The sequence below is a fragment of the Fukomys damarensis genome, unplaced genomic scaffold (genome assembly GCF_012274545.1).
Source record: "Fukomys damarensis isolate Sample0158 unplaced genomic scaffold, DMR_v1.0_HiC HiC_scaffold_15, whole genome shotgun sequence".
NCBI classification, from domain to species: Eukaryota; Metazoa; Chordata; class Mammalia; order Rodentia; family Bathyergidae; genus Fukomys; species Fukomys damarensis.
The window spans coordinates 30,699,587-30,708,362 of NW_022900927.1; the positions used below are offsets into that span (position 1 = coordinate 30,699,587).

The following is an 8,776-nucleotide window of genomic DNA, read 5'->3' on the forward strand; positions in this document are numbered from 1 at the left end:
CTGTGAATTCATGAACACTGAATTCAGAGCCAACAATAGTACCCCTCATGTTTAAATGAAGTTTATTTAACACTTATTTTCTTCAAAAACCACATCCCAGCTTTCTCACATTTATGAATACTACACAGCAGTACACCTAGGGGCTTTTTGAAAAGCAAAGGCACCAAGAAAATGCACAAAAGTGAAAAATTAAAACATTAGACTGCAAAAGGGGCATTTTTTCCAGTGTGGGAGTGGGAACAGGAAGGCAGAGTATCACCTTGTTTGATCAAAGCTGAGAGACGCAGCTGGGCACATCTATGAACAAGCACAGAAGTGCCGAGACTATTGACTTTAAGGTTACAGATAATTTTTAGCAAGCAGGTGAATTTGTAATTAGAGTCCAGGAATAATGAAGAGTGGCTACTATCTGACACAGTACACATCTCTAAGGCAAAGATACCCTACATTTCAGAGGAAAACTGAAACATTGCCTAAAGGTTTGAATGCAAAAACAAGGTAAGTGCTAAATATATCCATTTACTTTTTGTTTGATCAAATTCTCTGGCTCCATAAATGCAATTTTTGATTTACAGCATTGCTCCACATAAAAGAGGAATTTTTGCTAGGTGCATTTATCTTTGAGGTTTTTATTTTCTTCTTATTTGAGTTTATAATGGAATTTGTGTCTCTCTAAAGAAGAGTTTGTTAAGCAAATAAATCTACAAGAAAAAACACATAATTATATTATACACTTCTTCTGAATGCACTGGATACTGCTTTGCCCATTTCAATCAATTCCAACATCATCAGCCCTTTCAGCCCTATTCCTGAGTAGAATGCAGCTCCTGCAAAGCTTCATGGAGACCAAAAGACTCAATCATTTCCATTACCAGAGACAGGAGAAATTAAATGAGAGTATTTAATTTATCACTCACCGAACACACAAAATCACTTTCAGAAAACTCTATGGAAAATGAGAATCAGGATAAAATTTATCTCTGTTCATATTTTTCTTTAAAATAAATGATTGACAAACTATAATAGTACATAAGATCCTAATGATATAATGGACAATGGGAAATAAGAAGAAAGGGGCTAAAGGTGTAGGGAAAGTGGGAAAGGTAGGGGAAAGCTAATAAGGAGAAAAATATGAGAAAATGAAAAAATGGAAATGAAGTGTTTGTAAAGGGGGAGTGGAGGAGGGGTGAAGGGACTGTAAGGACAAGGGGAAAAAATGAGAACCAAGACCTGTCGTCTAAAGGTACAAGATCCCAATAATGAATGTAACTGTACTGTATACCTAGACTGTGCCAATAAACTCAATGAGGAAAATAAATAAAATAAATGGTTGACAATTATCTGACTGAAAATGGTAAGGTGTCTATGAAGAAGAAGTCGTGTTTAGAAAAGGCCTCCCTTTCTTCTGGTATAATGATATAATTTCATTTTTCTGTCTCAAGGTAAAGCACAATGTTTTCATCTGATAGTCAAGGTTTTCTGTGACATAAACCCAGTTTTCCTTCCGCTCTTGTTTTTCACCACTGCTTTAGTCAGGCAAGTAGATATTTAATATAAATGAAGAATAAGGCATAAGCCATAATCTTTAGTAGGCTAGGGTCTAATTAAGAAGACAAAACTAGCTTATAGAAGTGAAAGATGTAACAGGGCTATGTAATTATATTCATTGATGTGACACAGAACATAGCGTGTATCAGTTTGAGATCAACTCCTGATTAGGTAGACCAAAAGGAAGAGAGAGCGAATTAGAGAAGGAAACTCTGTGAGCTCAAAATGGTTTTTGAAGAATGGTGAGAATTTTTATACTTGAGAAAGGAGTACAGTAGAAGAGAAGAAAAGAGAAAAGTACCTGCAGGTAAGGGAAATCCAAACAGTGAGTGTTTGCCATGGGAAGGTATGTGGTATTGGTGGAATCATGAACAAACCAATAATGAGTGGGAAAGGCACTTCATGTTGAAGAGTAAGAACACACAATTTGGAGACACAGGAAGTGTCACAGGAAGTGTATTGAGGGGGACAAATTAAAAACAGAAGCATTGAAATTTGATGAAGTACAAAATAGCCATTGAAGTCTTTTAATAAAGCATTCTGATAAATCAACATTCACTAAACTGGGCATGCTGGCACATGCCTGTAATCCCAGCACTCGAGAGGCTGAGGCAGGAGGATCACTGTGAGTTCGAGACCAGCCTGGGCTACACAGTGAGTTCCAGGTCAGTCTCAACTACATAGTAAGACCCTGTCTCAAAAAAAAATTTTTTTCACTAAGCTGTGCATGACAGGAATATATATCTACTGATTTTTTCTGTATATATCATATTTAGCCCTCAAGAAATTTTTATTGACTATTATGTAGTAGGCCTTACAGAAAGCAGTAGAACTGCAGGAGCAAACAAGATCAAAATTCTCCCTAGACTCCTGGAAGCATACATTCTAGTAATATTTTCATTGTGTACCTGATTTGATTATCTCAGATGGAAAAGTTTTCAGTGAAAATGACATTTTTGCCTTTGTGTGTTTGTAAATGTCTTTTTATTTAACTTAACTATCCATGAAGTTGGTACTTAAAAATATAGCAGTCTAACTTATCAGAAAACTTGGATCTCTCCAAATTAATCTCGAGCCACTCAGCAGTACTGTAGTACTCTCGAGAGTCAGTACCTCTTATTTCTGGAGAGCATTCAGAAATGGTCCACTCATATCCCATATGCTCTGTCAGCATCTCTTGTCTACCTGCTGCAATTAAACCACAAACACCCTGGCTCAGAATCCTAACATGTCTACATCTCCACCAAAGATGATAGATAAATGAATGAATTCAGCTATGTTGTGACTTTTCCTATTTGAAAGTTTTCCTCCATCCTTTGGGGCAAGTTTTTAGGAGAGAAAGAATGTGTGTCATTTACAGGAGAAAGGTAAGTTCTATCTTTATCTGTATATGTGGAATATCACTTCTGAAATGTAACTTTTCAGTTTTTCTTGTCAAGCTAATTGGAATGTGGTAACTGAGCTGGATATCTTTCCTTAAGGTGATTTTAAAAATGACTGATCCGGTACATATTTTCACTTCCTTAATGGCTACAGTGTTAGCCATTCCATAAATCACAACAATTGGTCTTATCTCAATGCTATGAATATTTCTGTAATATAGACTACTCAGTAAATTATCAAGTACTTATTATTAAAAGCAAGGCAAATTTGGGCCCAAGATTTAGCTCAGTGTTGCTGCGCCTGCCTGGCAAGTGCAAGGTCCTAAGTTCAATTCCCCCTAGTACCTCCACCCCAAACAAAACAAACAAACACCAACAGCAACAACAAGGCAAATTTGACTTAACCATACACATCTTCTTGGAATTTTTTTAACTCTGATGTTTGGATGAAAAACACTTTCAATGTCACTATGAGACTTGCTATTCCTATTCGATGTCTAGAAGTCTTCCTGACAGCTTTGCAAAAACAGATCTTGTAAAGTGCCTAGAGAAAGCCTTTCTTTCTAGAAAACTTGAAATCTTCTGAATTCACTCTGGATGCCAGTGACAGTAAAAGAAAGTACTTGTCTTGTTTGCTTACTTGTGTGCTATTTTACTCATTCACTCATTCTGTTATTAATTTTTTTTACCAAGTATTTATTTGTTAAACAGAGGGGAAGAATTTGACATACAGATAAGTGAGGCACATAGGACTCCAACTAGCCACGATTAAAAAAAATCTACACCTAGACATATAATAATCAAGATCCCAGAAACCCAACAGAAGAACAAAATACTACAAGCAGTAAGAGAAAAGAAACAAATCACATGCAAAGGAAAGCCCATCAGAATCACAGCAGACTTTTCAACATAAACCCTCAGGTCAAGGAGAGCCTGGAGTGAGGTATTTCAAGTCCTAAAAGAAAAAAAACCTCCAACCTAGACTGATGTATCCTGCAAAACTCTCTTTCAAAATGGATGGGGAAATAAGATACTTCCATGACATCATGAATACCATTTTCAAAAAGTACTGCAATATGCCTCTGTCAAACTTTAGGTGGCGCTCCTAGTTGGAATAGGAACCTCAGAACACCCAGGCTGATCCTTGGCAAGGGAGGGAGCTTTCCGTATGGGGGTGGAGGATGGGGAAGAGCAGGATGTGTGTTTGGGTTTCATCTGGAAAAAAAGCATATACCATATTTCGATATAATTTACTTTTGTGTTTCTAGTTGGAAAACTGCATAAAAATATCCATTTTGAACACCCTCCTCCTCTTCTCCGGAAGTAGACTGGAATCTTGTATTTCTTCACAGCAAGTGTATCGCAATTGTAAAGTAAGTATTTGTTTAATTATTTGTGTAATAGGCTCTCTTCTTGGACTATAAGTTCCACCTGGCTTCACTCAATGAATGTTTATTTTGTTTGCTTACTTGCTTGCTGTTTCTTTCATTTGCTCCTTGGTTCTTTCAGTCATTGATTTACTCACCACTCCATCCCTACCCTTTTCCTCCTTCTCCACCTTACTCTCATCTTTTCTCCTCTACTCCACCCTTCCCAATCCTCCCATCCTTCCCACCCACATGAGTTTTAAAAGTCAAGAAACATTATTGTGGGGAAATTAAATGTATATAAGCAAACTTTAAATATACTCTCAAAAAAAAAAAAATACTACGAGACAAGGACGGGGCAGTTTTGCCAAAGTGAAAGAGAAAGCACGACTTTCTCAGCAGACTTTCTCCACATACCATAGCTCTCTTGAGCAGGTGCTGGGCCCCCTGGGTTCTGGCGATGGGAGGGAGGAAGGAGACTGGCAGAGTCCTTTAGCTCTGGATGGCCTGGGCTAGGGACAGATGGCTGGACTCACAAGTGGTGTCTTGGCTCACTCCAGCGGTGTTTCAACTGTCATAAAGGACCGGTCTCTGGAGCCCTGAGGTTCTAGCACATGGGAGATTTCCGAGGGTTAGATCCTGACCCACAAAGCAGAGTTCCCAAGCCCGAGCTGTTGTATCTGCCTCTTAAGGGATTTTTAAAAAGGAAGGGAGGGAAGAGAGAAAAAAGGTAAATTTTGGAAAATATCAGTTGTTAGTCACGGAGAACTAATCTAGTCTCAGTTAAAACACATTTTTAAAGTTGATGTGAACTGAAAAGTTATCGTAACATTGGCAGTCTCTTTGTTCTCCTATGAAGTGATGTGAGTGGAAAGACCAAATTTTGGAAAAATGCATCCCAAAATCCTTACATTATTCCCAACCACAGAAAGAAAACAGAGTGCTGGAAGGGAACTTCAAGTCACAGATGCCAAACCCTTATTGTTCAGATGAAGATAATGAGGATCTCCGGTGAGTAACTCGCTTGAAGCCACTCAGCTCAGGGGTCAGAGCCAAAACTCATATCTTCTGGCAGGTTCTGGGTCCTTTCCACTCCACAGACTGTGGCTTTTCTGTTTCAATTAAAATGAATTTCAAACAGACTGTCCACCATAAATGTATTTTCTCAATTCTCATTCTTTTGTGTAAAACCTCACAGTAGATCAAGCTTCTACTGGTAAAGGAAAAAATAGTGTGCCTTTTTTAAAAACAGTAAAGAGGAAAAAAATGGAAAGAATATAAATGTCATATCTTCTTGTGAGTAAGAATACATCATTATTGTGTGGGTAATAAAGAAATTATTAAAGAAACAGATTCCAATTAATTCCACATTGAAAAGAGTCCAATATATTTTCCAAACATCGTTCTCACATACAATGCACGCATCTGTCCTATGTAACCTGAAAATGATTTATCCAAGTGAAATGGTTTGTGCAAACCTACCAGCTGTATGAATGATTTTGTTTGTCTACTGTGCTAAAATATTGATCTTACATACATTAGGCTAATTAAAATAGACAGGGCCTATTTTCACAGAAAATTCAAAATCCCACTTTCAATTACTCTGCAGAAGTCAGCAAAAGGATTCTATGGAATAGCCTAGAATTTGCTTTAATCTATAAAGTTAAAACCAAATAATTTTTTAAGGCATTAATAAACATTACATTAAAACTTTTGGTATTTTTAGTCTGTCTTCCAATTATTAATGGGTTGTATTCGAAAAGTCAGTGGGTAAATAAGTTGTCTGGAATTTGGAGTATATTTTCCCATAGAAACAATGTCACCCATAGGAGTTAGTTCCCAGACTACCCTTTAAGTGTTATTTAACCCACAGTATAGTGCATCATTCTATAGTTTGAAATTATCATTTTAATTTTAATCTTATTAATAGGATCAAAGATAATTAATTTTGAGATTGCTTAAATACTAAATCTAGGAAGACTAGGTTCAATTATAGATATTAACAATAGTAGATGAAAACTTTTATGTAATTGTTTTTGAAGGCTCTGAGGTACTTTGAGAGAGTATTAAGTCTCTGTTATGTCTATTCGACCATTATGATAATAAGGGAAACAGAAGGAGAAAGGCCCCTGGTCCTTTTTCAACTTCCACTATCAGAGTAACAGGATAGAAAATGAGAAATAAGTGAAAGATGAGTTTAAAATTATGCATATTTCTCATGCACAGAGACTGCCTAAGCTGTGAGTCATGAGAGGAAGGAGGTTCGGTATTCATAGAGAAGAGGTGAAAAGGGACATGGGACTGGAAGTTCTTGTGTTTGTAAGATGGTGGTGTTGAACTACAGAACATTCTGAGGGAAGAGGAGAATGTTAGAGTGTAGTCTGCTTGTGAAGAAATGCACCGATGGTTAAGATCGTCAATAAGCAGGTATTCGTTCTGCTGGGAGAAAGCTTTCCAGTTTTAAGAACGGGAATCTCAATTTGAATTCATATAGTCTACCAAAGAACTACAGTGTTCTAAGAGCTGGGGCTGCAGGAGCTACTGCAAAATTACCAAACAATTACCTTTGACCTTGAGACGATAACAGCCAGCGCTTATGAATTATTTTAATTTGTCTAATCTTTGAAGTTGGTATTAACATTAACCCATTTTGCAGTTGAAGAAATTGAGGCACAGAGAAGGTAAGCAGTTTGCCCAAAGTCATATGGTTGGTGTTGGAAGCAATATTTGAACCCAGGTAGCCTGAAGGCAGAATGTAAGCTCCTAAGTGCCATCCTGAACGCTGCCCTAACATATCTCTGGTCCACATTCTTGTCTTTTGCCATCAGTCACTCCTACCCCTGATTCCATCTGCAATTTGACTGAACTCAAAGAAGAGACTGTGCAAGGGGACTGGAAATGGAAAGGGTAATCAAGGTCATGGCTTTCAGGCTTCCTTCAGATTCTACAGCTACCGTGAAGAAAGCTGCATTCCCACGAGAACATGTCAGCCTGGAAGAAAAGTATGACAAAGGGTCTCCAGGAAGCCCTCTGACACTTGGATCTTATCTCATTCCATAAGCGAAAGACCGGTTCTCTAAACCAAAGAACGATGCAAAGTATGTCTTTATCAAGCATTGTTTTCGCATTACTCCCCTGTGTAGGATGGGACAATCACTCCATTGTCTCTTTAAACAATTTTTAAATATTCTTGAATTTTGGCTTAGAAATTGTCATTTGAGATGACTTTGACCCCTTGGACTACTAGCTCATATTTTTTTACTTCAGCCTGGCAAAAGTTATTGTCCCTCATAAAACTTTACCCTCTCTCTCTTCTAAGCCATCACATAAAACTTTCCTTCTGATTATACATACCCCTTCTCAAGTCATATCCATTACTCTGTCAACTTCCCATGGAGGTTAATCTGCTAGTGAGAATTTAAGTGAACTCTCGGAGCAGAGATATTCTCACAGAGCATGGAGCCTGGACTCTGAAGTCATCCAGTGCAAGTTCAAATCCCAGTTCTTCCATTTTCTAATTGCCACACTGGTAAAACTAATCCTTCTAAACCATTGTTTCCTTGCTTGGAAAATGAATATAAAAATAATATTATTAGCATAATGTTTGTTCTGATTAAATGAAGATTATGAAGATATACTCCTCAGTGAAATAAATAAGTCACACAGGTGTAAATACTGAATAGTTTTTCTGGTGTGAACAAACTATAATAGTACAGAAGATCCTAATGATATAATTGACAATGTGAAATAGGAAGAAAAGGGCTAAAGGTGTAGGGAAAGTGGGAAGGGTAGGGGAAAGGTAACAAGGGAAAAGAAAAAAAAGTGAGAAAATGGAAATAAAGTGTTTGTAAATGGGGAGGGAAGGAGGGGCGGAGGGAGGTCAGGGACAAGGGGAAAAAATGAGAACCAAGACCTGTCATGTAAAGCTACAAGATTTCAATAATGAATGTAACTGTACTGTATACCTAGAATGTACCAATAAACTCAATAAGGAAAAAATAAATAAAAAGGAACCCTCCCAAAATAAATGAAGATTAAATGTGATATTAAACATAAGAAACAATTCAGAGTAAACACATCTTAAAATTTATTATTATAATTTTTGGTCCCCATTATAATTTTTGGAGGGCAAAATAATCAGATGTATGTACAAAAATGGATACAAAGATATGTTCAACACACCATTTTTTTCTTTTTCTTTCTTTCTTCTTTTTTTTTTTTTTGGGACAGGGTCTCACTATGTAGTTGAGACTAACCTGGAGCTATGTAGCCCAGGCTGGTTTCAAACTCACAGTGATCCTCCTGCCTCAGCCTTCTGAGTGCTGGGATTACAGGCGTGCACAATCACGCCCACCTCAACACACTATTTTTTATGAGTGAAAGTCCAAAATAATTTATACCCAATCATGGTGACAATGCAGCCATTTAGAGGTTATCTGCTGAATATTGGAAAATATTTAGGCTATACTGGCCAGCTTT

At 37.3% G+C, this 8,776-nt stretch overlaps 1 long non-coding RNA gene across 1 annotated transcript; it reads left to right on the plus strand.

Moving 5' to 3' along the window:
* The first annotated feature begins 4,199 nt into the window (after positions 1 to 4,199).
* Positions 4,200 to 7,940, plus strand: LOC109117716. Its single transcript, XR_002025027.2, has 3 exons — positions 4,200 to 4,303; positions 5,226 to 5,308; positions 7,126 to 7,940. It is a non-coding gene; the product is annotated as an uncharacterized LOC109117716 (long non-coding RNA).
* The last annotated feature ends 836 nt before the right edge of the window (positions 7,941 to 8,776 follow it).